The sequence below is a fragment of the Onychomys torridus genome, chromosome 3 (assembly GCF_903995425.1).
Source record: "Onychomys torridus chromosome 3, mOncTor1.1, whole genome shotgun sequence".
In the NCBI taxonomy this organism is placed as follows: Eukaryota; Metazoa; Chordata; class Mammalia; order Rodentia; family Cricetidae; genus Onychomys; species Onychomys torridus.
This window is the reverse complement of record NC_050445.1, coordinates 53,230,775-53,249,418: the sequence shown is the minus strand read 5'-3', so window position 1 is coordinate 53,249,418 and position 18,644 is coordinate 53,230,775.

Below are 18,644 nucleotides of genomic sequence, written 5' to 3'. Positions count from 1 at the left end.
AGATGTCTAAATGGCAAGTCAAACCAAATTCAAAACCATTATTTTGCTCTCTTTCTTTCCCAAATATGACCTCTGTCTGGCCAGTTTGTCTTGTTTCAACTAGACTAGTGATTTCCACATAGCCAAAGTACATTATTGAGTTTTTCAACACTCTTTTTATCCACAATAAAAGAGTCACAAAGTTGCATTTGTTCTCTTTTAAAATAGTTTTAGAATTCTATATTTCCCATTCCCATAATGCAGTATCCAGAACATTGCATAAAATAAAAGAATTCAAAAAAAAAAAAAAGAAAGGAAAGAAAAAACCAGAGTCAAAACACAAAATGATCCATTCAAAGAAAGGGGGATATGGATTTGAACAGAATTCTCTAAAGAAGAAATAAAAGTAGTTAAAATATTTCAAAAAAATTCATTATCCCTAGAAATTATAGAACTGCAAATAAAAAATTTCATGTTTTATTTTACCTTAATCACAATTGTGAAGATCAAGAAAACCACAGAAAATAAATATTGAAGGTGATATAGGGACAAGTGAATCCTCGTTTAGTGTTGCTGGTATTGCAAACTAGTCCAGATCCTGAAAAGCAATGCAGAGAACACCCAGAAAAGCCCAAGCCAAACCTGCTTTAAGATTCAGTCCTACTGCTGGGCAGTGATGGTGAATGCCTTTAATCCCAGCACTCAGGAGGCAGAGGCAGGCTGATCTCTGTGAGTTCAAGGCCAGCCTGGTCTACAAAGCAAGTTCCAGGAAAGGCTCAAAGATACACAGAGAAACCCTGTCTTGAAAAAACAAAACAAAACAAAGCAAACAACAACAAAGATCCAGTTCTACCACTCCTTTGTGTATGCCCAAAAGACTCAATGTCCTACTCCATAGAGATTTGCTCTGTTGTGTTGATTGCTTCTCGATTCCTAAAAGCTAGGGACTAGAAAAACAAAAAAACAAAAAACAAAAAACAACAAAAAAAAAACAACACAAAAAAAACCCAACTAAATGTTTTCAAAAGATGAGTGGATAATAAAAATGTGGTATGTATACTTAGGTGTCCTATTCAGCATTAAAGAAAAATTAAATCATGAAATTTTCAGCTAAATGTATGGAATTAGAAAATGATATATTAAGTAAAGTAATTCAAACCAAATAAGGAAAATGTCAGATGTTCTTTCTCATCTATCTCTCCCAATTCCAAATTTTCAGATATAAATGTAAATCTTGTGTTTATTTAATAAAACCTCTTTTTGCAAGACTGGAAACCATCACAGAAAACCACACTGATCAAAATTCAGAGAACAAGGGACTTTGTGGTACCCAGCCCCAACTCACACATCTGCAACACACCTCCTGCACCTACAGCTCAGAGCACAATGCAGAAGATGGGCCAGAAAGACCATAAGAGCCAGAGAAGAAGAAGTCCATGATGAGGTTGTATCTCCTAGAAATATCAGAGGAGCTGCACCCATAAAGTCTCACAGCATTACCGCCTAAGGAAGACCTAAACAAGGATGATGTCAATAGACCAGTTAACATGGAAGCAAACTAATCTCTTGGGGCCCCAGCTCTAGACATAGAACGATAGAGAACTAAGAAATGCTGAGAATCGGAGAAATAGTCCTCCCAGGGAAGAGCCCACAATTGGCTGCACAATATGAAATACTCAGCTCTAAAATCATAGACATAAAAGTAACATTTTATACACTGAGCAGGTTGTGTTTTTGTATTTAAGCACACACACACATACACACACACACACACACACACACACACACACACACACACACACACACAAATAAAAAGAGGAGACCATGAATTTGAGAGAAAGAAAGGGACTAGTAGGAAAAAAGAAGCTGGAGGTGGGAGAGGAAAGGAGGCAAATTTCAATACTAAAAGCACCCAAAAAATCTTAATAAATATTTCAGGAATAATCTATGAAATTAATAGAATCCTAAGTTCATGATGGTATATGTGTGTGTGTGTGTGTGTGTGTGTGTGTGTGTGTGTGTGTACATTTTACTCTTGTTTATGATTTTATTTGATGACAGTTAAATCTAAATTTAACTCATGAATCTATTAGCTTATAAAATCTCTGATAATATTGGTTCTCAATAAAAACTGAGAAGGAAACAATTCATTTAAAATTCACTGAAAATAACATTTTAAACATTTCTTTATTGAGTCACAAGTAACACATAAAATGCCTTACATATTTAATGTAGGCCACTCTGTGGATTTTGGAGTAAGCAAACACTCATGCAAACAAAGATCTTTAACAATCCACAAATGAGTCAGGAGGAGGATTGGAAAACAAGAGTAAGAAAAACTCAAGACTGTTGCAATATCTATCTCATACTTTTGCACTCAGAAACAAAATGAAAGACTGACACTTCAAATGTTGCTTTCTTCTTTGATGATTTTATGATTTCTAGAATATTCCTTCTAACACATATTAGTTTCCTGCGACAGCCATTGCTAATGTATAACATTACTATATTGAATAAAGAACACAATAAATTGAAAGTGGAAATGTCAAAAAAATTAACACATGTGATCGAGCTTATTAGAACATCTGTTTAGTATCCTTTTGATCTCCCAAATTTATACAATGCTCTCATCAAGGACCACAACACCCACATTTCTTATCACAAAGAAACTGTTTTGATTACTAAAGGAGCTGAAGATTACATTTGAAATTCCTGTTCTGGTTTCTTCCATATCCAATGCTTCAGTTTTAAAATTTCTGGTATGCAAATAATTCCTCTTGAGTGAGGAGGAAACCAAAGGACAAGGCAGCATCCTTAATTCTTCATGGAGGGGACAATTTTCATTTTAGATTATGTGTATGTGAAACAGATAAACAGGGGGTGACTCCTCTTAGATTGCTGTGCATGCATGTGACTCCTACTTTACCAGCAATGGGTCAAACAGCAGTGACTAATAAGGCTAATAAGACTGATTCTGTGTTGGAGCTAGCAAATCCTTTATCAGTACTTCTGCCACTCTGCTTATGTGGCCTCTTTGTTAAGATTATGCCTTTCATCTATGGGACCCAATCCCTTTCATATACAGTTTCAGCAAGGAGCTTATAAAATGTGTATTAAAGCAGTATTGACTTGTACAACAATAAAAAGTACAATTAGGCTTCCAACACAGAGAATTTCTAATTTGCATAAAAACCTCTCTAACCTATTCCTTTTACTGCAGAGCATAACCAAAAGGTTATATTCTGTTCCATGCACCAGTAATTACTCTAAAATCACTAGATAGACGTACCTATGTAATAGTGTCCCATTCTTTATGCAGATCATTAAAATGAAATTCATGTGCAAGATGTATCAATAGAAAATACTATTAAAATCATTAGAAAAAAATGACCAAACACAATGGATGCCTTTTACATAATATCAAATAATATAATAATTTAAGATAGATTCTTATTGAAAGCCACTGTTTTCATAACAAAAATCTTCCCAAGGGTCAGGCTAAAGCAGACTTTCATCATACCTTTTAATTGGTGCTTCTAATTTCTATGATGCGAAGTTTTAAAAGACAGCTTTTGGTTATGAGAAAGTATAATTATGAAAAGACATTGTAAAATGTAGGTAAACCAACTGCAGGGCTTAAGTGATTTAAAAAAAAATAGAATATTTTGATGAAATAAATTTTCCCTCAGAGTGTAATTTAGTCTTTGTATCATGAACCTTGTCACACAAAATGCTCATTTATCTCATATACTCAAGAACTGGAATTTCAAGTTCAAGACAATGAAAGCCTGTGAGACTCTTGTGGATGGTATAGTTTTGATTTCCTTAAATGTCTCATGGGGAACCATGTTCAGAGTGTGGCTGGTTCTCTCCTTCTTGCAAAGGTGGCGTGATGGTGCTTTATGGCCACTGTGGATGGGCCTTCCCTATGGTGGTTTAATAAAGAGCAACGCAGCTCTGCCGGGGTAACACAGAGTGACATTGCCTCGGGTCATTGCAGGGCATGTCACATCATGTAACACAACATAACTGGATCCAACAGGTCAGGTGCCTGTTGCCTATTTGTTGGAAATGCCTTTTATTTCTTTGCCAGCAGAGAGGCCATGTCACCATGTATAATGAAATGTCAGTTCTAGCTCTGGGAGGAAGGAATACTAAAGGAAATCATCTCCTCCCCAATTACAGCAGGCCCTGTTCAGCCTTGAGTTACTTAGAGTGCACATCAGTAATAAGAAGATTGTTAATATTATTGAAACTGAGCTGAAGAAAGTCTATTTTAATTAGTAAAAATTTAAGACTAGATAAATGTTGGTGTATTCACAATGCTATATTCTTTATAGCTGTATAATAAAACTTCAACATGAGAGGGAAGCTATAAAGAAAGCAATAGTGAATAAATTTATTTTACAAACAATAATATATTTTGTATGAATAGGAAATTGATAAATGACTAAATAATCTCTTTTTTCTTTAAAGTTCATATTAACCAAGGTTATTGATTAAGAAGTTACTTGTATTGCACCATTCCTGAATTGATTAAGAGAGATAGTCACTTTGGTTGGTGTGTCTAAATGTATGATGAAGACATTAGTCACATCACCTACCTTCAACCTGCTTTAGCTAAACAAAGGAACAATATGGATGGAAATTCCACATTAGAGAATGAGTAAATATTAAACCCAGTATCATGTCTGCTAACCCTAGTGATGGCAAAGAATCCATTCCTTGCCAAGAGCAGGAAACACTGAGGCAAATAGGGTGCCAACTAGGATGTTTATCTATTTAGAGTAAAAGCAACCCAACACGAAGAACATTTAAACTACAGACAGTGAAAACTTAGGTGTCCTGGATCTGAATTCATTAAGACTTTCTGTGAGCTTGTGTAATCTCACGGGAAATTCAAGTCTTCCTACAAAGGGCAAAAAATATACTAGAAGTGGGCAATTTTGAAAATGTTAAATGGACCTTTATAAAGGTGAAGAGACTTTTCTTTCAAAGTGGATTTTAGCATGTAAAAGATTTACTTAGGGATAAAACAATGGGGTGTTTCACTAAAAATTTTGCAAGAAAAAAGTCACATAGCAACACTATAAAAAAATCCATGTTAAATAAAACTAATGTGTATACAACATCAGTCCATATAATCAGCTTTTGCACTGACTTTGTTGTCAGGTACTGTGTCTTACTAGACTATAATCAGCTGCTGGAAATTTAGGGAAGTAATTGAGTTCAAAGAACACTATAGAAACTGGCTGCTGTTTTGGAAGAGGCATGACACATTTGTCCCATGATCTGGATGGGATAATGAGGAGGATATGAACAAGGGACAAAAATGGTGACAATAAACCCTTCAAATTTTACAAAGTCGCTTTACTATTTAATCGGTACTGTTACAGGTTTTTCAGCTCACAGATAGATGTACATTTACTAATAGGTTGTCATCTAAGTCAAATATGAGCCATTTCAGAATTTTCCATCACTTCAAATAATTTGTCACATTACTCACAAATTTCCTCCATTAGTTCCCATAATCAAGATTTGACTGTGCATATATTATAGGTAAGAGACAGAAACTAATATATGCATCAAGAAAGAACCATTAATAAACACAGTTGTCAGAATTCACTTCATAATTTTCTTTCAAAATATAACTACCCTGTCAGCAAAGGAGACCTCTGTGGCTTTTCCTTTGACTATCGCACTGCTGAAGCAGAGAAGCAAAATTTCCTGGGGAATCCTGTGCTGGAGAAAGGGGAAGTCTGAAGCCCTAGTGCCAGCCAGGGGAGGACTTCCCTTCCAGGAGGAGAAACCACACAGTTCTGATAACCTACAGAACCATCTTGTAGGAGAGACGAGAGACAAGACAATGATGACTCAGAGGTAATGGGTGGGACCACACCTGGCCAGGTGACTATGCATACTGCTTCCTCTCAAGAGAGAGACCTGGCGAGTCACTAGACCTTTTTACTTGTTCTCCCTTCCAACGTGGTCCTAGTAAATGAATTTCCTGTCTCAGCTGTCCACAATTACTTGTCTGTTTAGTTGGCACATTAGCAGTCAGGTGGCCCTTACAATCTTATTGGGGTTCCCACATACTCAGGCTTTTACTCTAATGTCTCCAATAACAAAAGGACAATGGTTTTCAGCTTAAATGAAATCAGTATCTCCAAACACAAACTATTTGAAATATTTGACATATCTGGCATATGTTATATTGCCTTGTTTTGAAAATGGAAGCCCTAATCCAAAGAAGTAAACTTCCAAAGGACAGAAGAGCTCCGTTAAAATACAAGACTATTGTAGCTGCTGATTGCCTGTCAACTCACCTCTACAGTGCAGTATTCACCAGCATGCTGATGGTCTTAAGCTGTTGCATAAGTAACTGAAATTCAATTTGAACTGATGAGAGTTAAAAACAAAATATTATCCTGCTTTTCCTCAAACAAGCCAAAACTCATCAGGCTTATTAAACTGTCCTGAGTCGATGTGTTGGAGCACAGAATGGAGCAGGCTTGCTCAGAGACTTCATGTGACCAGAAGAGTACTAACTACACCCTACACCAGGCTGTCTCCGTATCTGTTTCATATGTGAGTCACTCTTATTCTTTATCTTCTCAAAACATCTGAAGAGTAGACGGATTAAAACAAAACAAAACACCTAAAACAACAACAAAAATCTCTGGGGCTATGATAAGGTGACTACACATAATCATCCTATCCCTTCCTCCCCCCCTTCCTTCCTTTTTTTTTTTTTTTTTCTGTTGTTGTTGAACAGATTTTATTTTTTCCAGTATATTCTAATTGCAGTATCATTTCTTGACTGCATTTGGTTTGTTATTACATGTCTTAAACTGTCTGACAAATTGTAAAGCAAGCTGGGACTATATAGTGTTAGTACCTAAAATTAAATAATCATCAATAATGGCCAATGAAGAATTCAAACATTCCCATATGATGAGACACCAACATGGTAAGAGTTTTGATCCTTAGGTGTCTTCAGATGCTTGAAGAATTGATACTCCCTTCACAAAACTTGTCTTTGGCACAGTAGAGCAGTGCAGGAATCGGAGTGGACTGCTGTGTTTTCCTTTGGCTTTTAACTTGACTGGCAAAGAAAGTTCACACTATGTAAAGATTATCAAAACTATGTACCAACAAGTCTGCAGGATTTGTTACACTTACACAAGGAAGTCAGACTGCAAAATAAAACCGTTTCTCTGTTTGTGGATGTGGGGATGAACATATGGCCCACACCTGGAATTTATAGAGGCTTTTACCTAATAAAACCTTCTGAGACATTCCAAGAATGACAACAAAGTGACATACGGAGCAGAGCTGCCAGAGGTAATCTTCTTCACCTCCTGCTTCTTTTAAAACAGAAAACATAAAACTAACAACTCACCGCCCCTGCCATGCTTATGAAATGTGCATTAAGGAGGTGGGAACCCAAGTCTCCTGACAAAGGTGCCATTATATCATGGCTGCAAGTGTCTCTCTGGATTGTCTCAGAAAGAACTGGTTTATGAGGCAGAGGACTGACTGGTAAGCATATGATTAAAACATGGAATGAGACAAAGTGCAAGATCCAATTCAAAGTTTAAAGTGTTTTTAGTTAGAATGTTTTTAGAGTGGAAAACATTCCTAAGCGATAAAACCACATCCACATTGACATATGACTTTTTAAAAAAAAATCTGTTAAATTTAGCTTCAATTTAGGGAAATGTCATTTGAAAGGTAACATAAGCTTAATCTACAGGTTAAATCTGAAATTACAAATCAGTAGAAGAAACCTTGATCAGATGCAGATTGAAAAATATATCATTAAGATACCAGGAAGGACAACATAAAAAGATATGGATCTGGTGACACATGTAAATCAATATAGCAAAAATGTTTTTCATATTTTGCAAACAATACTTTTCATACACTAAAGTTTACTTTTCAACAAAATTACAATTAGCCTGGCCCCCATTCTGAACCTTACTTTGCCTGACTCAGATCTGAGCATATTATAATACAGAACCTAGGTTCAGCATATTTTTCATGCTATCTCTCTGGGACCTTCAGTCTTAAAATCTGACTCCTTTTCAATAATAATCAGAGGCAGATTGACAAAAGAACAACTGTGCAAAAATGAACCAAAAGCTGTAAATACCTCTTAGGAACCAAAACAAAAATGAAATTTCCCTATTGTGCCTTCCAGAAAAATAAGCTTTCTACCTCTTTGAGATAATAAGCCACCAACAGAGCAAAATAATAGTGATAATATTAATAATAATAACAACAACAATAGTGGCTGTATTGCTACAACATGGAAAAGAGAACTTGGCTTATCCTGGAGGAATAGACATGCCTGAATGTTATCTAAGGCATATTCCTTGAGACATGGTAGGGAAGGCTACGTGGGGCAGGGATCATGGGAGCCAAGAGCCAAGATGGGAAATATAATCTTATTTATTACTTTTCCATCACCATAAGAAATAAATGTGAGAAAAACAATGAAAAAGACATCTTTTTAACTCACGGCTTCAGTGATTTTCATTCATGGCTAGCTAACACTATTGCGTTCACACCCATGAAAAGACAGAGCACCATGGCAGAAGAGCACAGTAGAAGAAAGCGCTCCTAACATTGTGGCAACTGGGAAAACAATTAAGTAACAGGAAGGAGTTGTGTTCAATGGTACAACTTCAAAGCCAAGTCCCCAGTGACCCACTTCCTCCAGTTAGGGCCCTTTATCCACAGTTCATTTCAAAGTAGTCTAATCATACTCTGAATCCATCAGTGGATCAGGTGATGTCAAAACTCTCATGACTCACTCATACCTCAATGATTGATTCTAGCGGCTAGAGACCACGTCTCCAACATATGAGCCTTTTAGGGACACTTCAACTCCAAACCACAATGCACTAAGTTCTCTCTCAGAGCTGTTTTTGAAGGAGCCTTATGTTTAAAAACCATCTCTTATTTCCATCAGAATACAAAGGAACAGAATTTGGCTTTTAATCTGATAATGTAGCTTACTCTTTCACTGAAATAATCCATGTAAACTTCCCCATTTAAATTGTAGTTTGATTACCAGTCAGGTCGTAAGGAAATGGCGACTGAGTGATGTCAGAACGGGGGTTATCATATAGTTAAGAGATAGAAAAAGTCCTGTTGGAGGTGTGGAGATGATATAAAAGAGAACTCCTTTATACTACTATTGTAAATGTACCGAGTGTCCATTATGAAAATTACTGTGAGGTTTCTCAGAAAAGTAAAAGCAGAGCTGTCATCATGGAGCATTTGCTCATCTGCTGGTGTATACCAATAAGGAAACAATATCAGCATCCCATGAAGATCAGTGTAGCCCATGATTTTTACAGCAGTATTCACATTTTATTTTAGCTAAACAGGAAGTAATGCACAACACTACTCACAATGAGTACTATTGGTGTCCACCGATAGATGAAGGGCTAAAAATATATAAAATATTATATATAATGAAACATAATTCAGTCATGGAATGAGAAACTTGCTATATGATATCATTTTATATGTAAAACCTAAAACACTCAAATATATAGAAACACGGAATAGAAAACTGACTAATGGGGGGTATAAGTTAAGTATAATTAGTAAGACTAGAGAGACAATATGTTACGCCAAGAGAATATTTGTTGATATTGGCCATATACTAAATATCTCAAAGCTGTTAATTGTATGTGCTCTCACCACAAAAAGGGAAGGAGTACAACGGGTGTTTAACTACACTCCACTGACTCCCAAACTTATGGGAAAATAAAATAACGTGCTATTCTTTGTGATGATTTGTGGCTCACTGTCTGGTAGTTGATAAATAAAGATTTTAGAATTAGTTCATAGCCAAAATTTTTCTCATTAACTATCCTGAAATCTGTGTTTTAGATGTTTTACATTACAAATATCATTTAGAAGACTTTGTTTTATATAGTGCAATTGATTTACATTATAATTAAAGTCAGTGACTGAAGGCTTCCTAAGAAATACTGAGCCATCTCTTTGACTAATGATTAAAACTAAGAATAAAACAACAGCAAATAAGAACAGCAAAAGCATAGCAGAGGGACCAAATAATTAGGAGGAAGGTTTTCAGCAAATACTGGTCATAGAAAGCACTCAAATTCCTTAGCCCATGCCAATCATTAAAGTTAATGGAGAATTCATAATAACTTCTAATAATTGAAAGCAGTGGAGAATTGCTAGCACATGCTGATCAGCAACGTTAATGGAAAAATTCTCACTCCAAACTGCTCGTTTTCAGATATCATCTCAGAATAGCAAAAAGCCGTAAGTGTAAGTTGTGACTCTTTTGTTGACAGTTTCCATTACTTTGAATTAATCACATGTATGTGATGTGAAATAGGCACACCCTATTGTGGCAACAGGGGTTTAATTATGACTCCATGTGTATTTGCCAAAGTGTATTTCTTATGACTTAGGTGCCCCGAAAATGGAAGTGATCACCTGCTAATTATGCCCAGGATCCCTGAGAGCTGTCTAGCATGATAATCTGGTCTGCACATTTGAAATCCTGAAAGGCCTCTTTCTTCCTAGTGCACATCAAATGTGCCAGTTTCCTCAGTGTATAAGAAAACCAACAATTCCCCAGAAAATAGGCTGTATGGAAACATCACAGTCCCCATCTTCTCTTTAAACAAGCACAGATTTGACTTCTTCTTTTTATAAAACCCACTCTTCTTGCATTAGTTCCTAGCCTCATATTCATCTCTGTTATTTAAATTTTTCTTAGTTCAGGAGTAGCTATCCAGTGAGTTGAAGACCATCAGGTAACACGCTTCTGTCCACCAGGAATCGCATGTGCAAACATTGGGCCAGACTGATGTCTTGTACCTCAGTCCTCCTGTCTGCTAACAACCATCTGCAGCAACAACAAAAGTCTGTCCCCCTAAATATTCCCACCCCTGGCAGGCTTTGTACATCCCATTTTCCTTCCCTCCATGCAGTTGCTCTATTCTTCATTCTGTGTGTGTGCTTCCAACATATTTCTCCTTCCACACCTACCCTTAACTCTACCTCTACTATCAGACACTTGCTGATTATCCTCTGATATCACTTATTTGCATAAGCTAGCCTTCATCATCTAGGTTGTGGATTTTATACTCAAAGTGCCCTGTATTCTTTCACTTCTATTATTATTTAAATCCCAATCTACTTTACTTGAATTTCACAACTAGATAGGAAGTGAATTTTTTTCTCCAGTAAGAACATCAGATTTTTTTCCTTTCTTATATGTTTCCATGGCTTCTACAAAAGAAAATAATAACAAAGGAGTTGGGGCAAAGGAATGAGAATACATATACCCAATGTAATGATTGATCAAAATTTTAAACATTTAAGAATTACTAGAGTCCCATGAATATCAGTTTCTCATCCTTTTAATGGGAGAATTCTTGAGTTTTTCACCTAACACTGGACTATGAGAGCAAATATAAGCAAGTGTTAATGGAAATATATATTATTATTTTAGTAACTGCTCAACACAGATGTTAGAATTCAAAACTATAGGTTTTATTTTTCATGATGAAGATAGGAAAGAGCATATAGCAAGTAGCAAATGACACTTCAGCAGTCTTTGGCCCTGGTCATAAAAATTGGTGATGTGTAGGTCTGTAAGGTAATAGGAAATTAAGATATCAGGGAGAAATAAATATGCTAATAATGTAACAATAAATAAGTATCCCAAGAAACTACTAATGATCCAATAACAGCCATGCTGCAGGTGGCTTTTTTCTGTCTTCCCCCCAGTTTCCAAATAACCACACTGAGACTTATCATTAATTATAAATGCTTGGCCAATAGCTCTGGGTTGTTATTAGCTAACTCTTACATTTTTTAATCAACCTATATTTCTTATCTACATTCTTCAACGTGGCTTACTATCTTTTCTCAGTATGGAAACTTTATCTCCTGTTTCCTCTGCATCTCCTCTTCTTTGCACTCAGTTTTTTTTTCTACCAGTTCTGCTGGACCTCTACCTGTCCAGCTATTGGCCAGTCAACTTCTTGATTAACCCACTCAAAGTGATATATATTCACACAGTGTAAAGGAATATTCCACACCCTGCCTGCATGCATATAGTGATAGCACTAAGTGGACTCTGTTTTTCAAAAAGAGTACATTAAGTGAGGTGAAGAAAGTCATGGAAGGAATAAGAAAGGAATTATAGTGGATATAATCGGGGTGGTGGATTTGTTTAAAACATATGCATGTGTCTAATTCTCAAACAATAAAAATTATTATTATTATTATTATTATTATTATTATTACTATTATTGTTATTATCATTATCTTTATTATTTCACAAAGGGAGATTGTCCTGGATTGTCTAGGTTGGCCCCATATAATCATGAAAGTCTAAAGGTGAGAAAACAGGAGGCAGAGGTGCCGTTATAGAGTGGTGCAGTAGGAGAAGGATTTCTGTGGAAGTCCATGTCAACTCATGCTCCTGTAAGCACATCAATAAGCCTGTTTAGGTACAAAGCTGTACTTGACAGAATTTTTCTTTGATCTGTTAGTTCCTTCCTTATTTGAGATGATAGACATTTCTTTTCTATCTATCCAGGAAAGACATGCAAAAGGAGCAGAACATTTCACAGTTATAAAAATGCATAATGATAATATATAGAGAAGATAGAAGATATCATTATCATGGAGGCAATATCACACACCTTCACAATGAGAAAAGTTCCCAAAAGGAAAAAGAACGAAGCTGAAACAGGGAAACTGATCAAGGCCAGCCTGGGCTACATGACTATACCCTCTCTCTCAAACTAAGTTCAAATACAACATTGCCAAATCAATTGCAACAAAGAAATGTAAACTGAAGTCTGAGAAACTCGTAAAAACTAGAAATTAATTATCAAAATGAAAGCCTCACAGAAGATTTCTGTTTCATATTTACACTGACAATTTTATTACCTTCTCTTAGTGGTATCAATTACTGAGCAAGACTGTATCAAATTGGCATCTTTGATCAAAAATTTAAGATTATGATAATGTGTTCATTTCAATCTAGAACTCTACCTAAAATAAAATACTGTATGTGTGTGCTATCCATGTATAAAGAAGAAAGAATGGCTGTACCTATTTACCTAACAATATACAAAGAGTAAGATGGATTATTATAGTCACAATGCCAGATGACAACGCAGTATTAGAATTAGTGTGTACTAGAATTGCATACTATGTAAAAAAAAAAGCATAGCAAAGCAAGTACATATTCCTTATAAAATATACTTCATATATAGTTTTAAGCATGTAATACCTAGTATTTGAAAAGCTACAATGAGATACAAATAAAACAATAAACATTACTAAGAATTTGACATCAGACCCTCATGACATAGTACTATACACATAAACAGGAATCTCATGCAGTTTTTACAAAAGAAAATTGGAATAATCCTAAAAATAAAGTAAAAGTATAATTTTAAAATGAAAAAGTTTCAGGAACTCTCTTTAAAAAGAATAGCATATCAGAAATTCTGTTAAAAATCTTCCTTAACAACTGTGGCAAGTTTCAAGAATAGAGAATAAAGAAAAAATGTGAAAGCAATTACTATTTAAATACTTTAAAAATGGAATTCTGGACAGGAAGGATGTGAGTTTCCACATCAAAAGGATTCAATAACTAGAGAGCACAATGAATGCAGTCAGACCAGACGTATGGCAATGAGGAGCAAGAGGAAAATCTCAGAACACTGGGTAAAAAGAGCAGCTAACACAAGTAAACAACGCCTAGTGAAGAATCATGGTACTTGACATTCTAAGGTGGGACCTCAGGAAGATGTTGTACTCCTTAAATTTTTGGTTGTGAGCCTAGCCTTTAACAGCTGAGCTATCTCTCCAGCCTAATGTTGTACTCCTTAATAGAAACATTCCTGAAACATCCAGGAAGGGCAGCAAAGTCCCACAAAGGCACACAATGATGTAAAAACCAAGTTTTACTTCCTATTTCACAGAAAAATCAAACAAATGACATAAAGCAACTAATATTTGGAAAAATGTAGAAAGGATATACAGGCTAGGGAGAGTGCTGGACCTGCCAAATTAGTGATAGACACACAAAAGAAAAAGAAGAAAACCCTAAGAAAATACTAGTAGTCATATTTTGAAAATAAAAGATATTTAGATAGCTGGGGATGTGTCTGAGAGGTGAGTGTTTTGCTGACCAAGCCACAAGGCCTTGACTTCAGTAGTCAGCATCACAGATAAAAGCTGTCCTGTTTTCAGGGCTAAAAGATTGCCTTGGTGAGTAGAAAGTTGCTGCTCTTGCAGAAGAAGAACCCCCAACTGAGTGGCTCTTAACTGCCTGTAACTCCAGCTCTAGAGTTCCCATCGGCATGGACACAGACATGCACACACACACACACACACACACACACACACACACACACACACACCTAAGCAACAAAGACATTAAATTAAAAAAAATACATTTAAATGCATATTGAAACACTACATGTATGAGACTGAACTTTAATAATATTTACCTAGCAGGGTAAAACACCAGTGATTTAATTGCTTGAAACTGCTATATACTAAAGAGAGGATAATCTGGTTAGTGTTGGGAAGATCATTATGAAATTTCTAAAAGAGAACATTTAAAATTGAAAAATCCATAAATAGTACATTAGATAACAGTTTTAGTAATATAAAAATAATAGCCATAAAGAATAGGGCTGTTGTTTTTGTATACTTTTAAGGACTACATTTTTAAAACTTTTATAACTATCACTTTTATGAAAATGAAAACTAACTTTTTAAAAAAATTACACTTTTAAAAGAATGTAGGTTTGTGTCTGCAGCCACTAGAGGGCAAATATTTCATCAATCTCATGAGAGGGGGAAGAGGGGAACATACTGTCATAGTCTGCATAGGCTGGATTAGTGCTGGTCAAATAAGCCAGCTGGTCACTGGCAAAAAAAAAAAAAAAAAAAAAAAAAAAAAAAATGCATGCTATAAGCATTAAAATTTTAATTCATTATAGCATTGAATTTTCATAAAAACAACATGATAGAAGTGATGGAGAACCTACCTTCACAAAAATATTTTATTCCCCCACTTACAACATTAAATTACCAGAAAAGATATTTTAGCATAAGTTGTTTGCTTTTTTGCCCCGAAATGATTGTCAATTCCTTTATAACAAACAAATGAGGTCAAATTCAATTTGTTGTCTGAGAGACATTAATTATAGAAGAGAAAGCTCTCTTTTGGATATGAACTTTACCCATCCGATAAGGAAATGAGGCAGCTGCATGGAGGAATGGAAGAGAGAGACAGAGAGAGAGAGAGAGAGAGAGAGAGACAGACAGACAGAGACAGAGACAGAGACAGAGAGTCAGAGAGAGAAGGAGATATTGGATTGCTGCTTTGTAAACAGATGCAGAAGTGGAGGCCAAATGAGCAAAGCTCAGCAATTTGTAGGAATTATTTGATGAAACACAACCTAAAAATTCCTGCTAAGTATTTAACGATTCTCTTTGTGTACAATATTAACATGGTCATTGCTGCTACAGGACAAGAACCTTGTCGAGTTTACTTTGTTCAGGGCAGGAAACATCATGACAAATAGGATGCCCATGAGGTATGTTGTCTAAATTGGAATATTTTGAAAAGACAAAAGGGATGTTATTAACAATTATAGACCCAGAGCATGACTGGTGGAGAGCTCTCTATGCTGATACGACTGACACTGTGTAACAATACATCCGTCACTGGAGAGCCAGCAGGAAATAAGCAGCTGTGTTGGTTTTTAAGGCATACCTAATTGAGGAACATCTGGTGGCAGGTAGCCAGCCCATTAAAAATCAATTATACTCAACCACTTGCATCTGAGCCATACTGCACCAATCTCCTCACACTCATCAGATCCACATGTTCCTGAATAAACACACACACCACACAGGCCAGTGCCTTTGAACTTCTTGTGGTTGGAAGTGAATTTCATCAGTGGCTTTCCTCTGACCCATGGAAAAGAGAAGCATTCCTGTTGATCCACTCCTTACTGTTGACAGGGTGAGAGACCAGGAAATGTTTTGAATAAAGCTCTCAATGCAATAGTAACCAGAGAACACATCACTCTGTGTAGTTCTTGAGTATACAGAGTATTTTATAAATAACAGAGGTTTGGTGATTGTGATCATGGAGTAGACGCAAGGGCTTCAAGGCAACTAAGAATTCCTTTTATTAAAATTAGAATGCCAGTTTGGGATATGAAAAAAAATTTATATGAATTCTAACTCAAGTGCTGTTTGCATATTCCTATATTAGAAATATTTATTGGCAGTTTAAATAACAGAGAATGATTAGTTAGCAAGCCACATTCTTCTATATGAGGCATTATCACAAGAGTTACTATACTAGAGACAAGCCCATGAAGGTAAACTAATGGGCCTAGTATCTAGAACACAGCACCAAGGAAAGCCAAAACAGAACTCAAGTGATCTTTGAAGCAAAAGCTGTGAACAGCATAGGAGAAGGATGAAATAAGTTATGCATGCTTCACAGACCTAGAAGTACCATGGACAGTCCACACTGAAGTAAAAGATAAAGAATCTTTAGAAAATAAACCAAAACTTTACAAAAAACCATCCATCAAATAACTCTATAGGTTCAAAAAGGTATCCAACTAGATCCTCAGAGAAAACAGGAGAGGGGCTATCATTTCCTTTCTCCCTCTCTATGTCCTAATGGGTATGTTACAAAGTTGCTTTCTTCTCTTTTCCCAAGAAAGATTTGAATGGAGTGTGAGCAATGTATGTGATAAGTTAAAACTGAGACATTAAAAAATAAGAGCTTCCCTTTGCCATTAGTTTGCTTAATCCAGTTTTCCTATAGATCAGGAATAATTTATAATTATTATTAATGTTATAATTTGAAACACAAAATGTGCAAAACAAATGAGTTAATTCATTATCTTGGCTTTGTATTCCAAACATCCCTTCTTTTAAACTAGGGTTTAGTGGTTGTCTATTTGTACTTATAATTTAATTCTCAAATTTGGAAAGAATCTTCAAGATAATTTTAGTTCAATCCCCTTCTTTAAAGATGAATTAATTGAGGCTTTGAAGGCTGATCCAAGGTCAGATTTCCTTCAGGTCATGCACCTTGTAAACGGAGATTGGACCCTTAAAGACAGCATTCCTGGCTCTGAGTTTGCTGCTATATTTTTTCAACTGTTTATTTTTTAATGTTTTATACTGACATATTTATGAAGAACTAAGCCTGATTATGGCATAACATAATTTAAACCCATATTGAAACTTTGGAACTAAAATGTAAGCAAACTAACATTTGTTAAGCTAGTTAACTATTCATCATTTCCATGATTTAAATGAGCGATCATTTGTCATTTATAATTTCTCATAAGGCTCACTTATGTAACATACTTACACATATTTATTATCATATAGATACTGCAATAAACATACATATATGTATATGTTTAAAATATGTATTATAAAATATTGTATTCTGTATTAGAGTTTATCTAGAATATGACACCAAAAGTCTTAGTCATGCCCAGTACATGTTGGCATATACATATGTATATATAAGGTAATTATATAAACTGTGATTAATAAAATTCATAGTTAATCAATGTTAAATAGCTTGGTATTTTTGTATTGTGTTCAGGACTGTATTTCCAGGTCTATCTTAAAAACAAATGGCCTTCTCACTCATAAGAAGCTGCTATTTCAAATTTACTCTAGCTTAGAAAACAAAAGTTCAAGCATTTTATCATAAATTATGACTTTTTCTGACAACATATGTTGCTTTCAAAAAGAAGAGTAACCAGAGTGACACAGAAGATACTTTGCACTACTTTACCCTCACTGAAAGGCTGGGCCAGAGAGCTGTACAGCGATAACAATGTGAAAATCTTTATATGAAGTTGTTCACCAGAGACTTGTCAATAGGCTGAGCCATATTGGATGTGGCAGTCTTACTACTGGGACAGTATTTGCCTTGAAGTTCTATCTTTTCTCTTTTTCAATGTCAGCCTGAAGGCTCTTAGACAACATATGTTCATTTCATGTCTTAGAGAAATTGCTTCTGGTATTGCGAATGCATTACCACACCGAGCTCTCTTGTAAAACAGATGGTACATATTAAGGTCTCGGTTTCTTGTGCAGTTTTACTAACAATGGCACCACATTCTTCACATTGACAAAAGTATCATCAGCATCATGCAGTGCGGCCCTTGACTGTGTCAGGATGCTAAATGAGCTCCTCAAACAGAAAGATCAATGATGAAGGTGAGCCAAACCCCTCAAAGAACTACAGACTGAAAGTGGTCATTTCTTCAAACTGTTCTCTTAATATTTTAGCCAGGAAACACTCTGCTCTACTCTTTCGAGACCCTCTGTCAAATGGCTTTTCAAGTAAACACAATGACAAACAGAATAGTCAACTTTCTGAAAGAAGATTTTGAAGTACACACGCAGCCAGGTTCAGTGTAAGTGACAGCTTTTGATTTAAACAGGATCTGATTTTTAAACAGGCTGCTTAGTGCCACCAGAGGTACTCTCAGAACTGGACTACTTCAGGTTGAAAGGCAAATTTGGATACACTTTAATAAGTTTAGAGAACATGCTATGAGTCACTATCATTT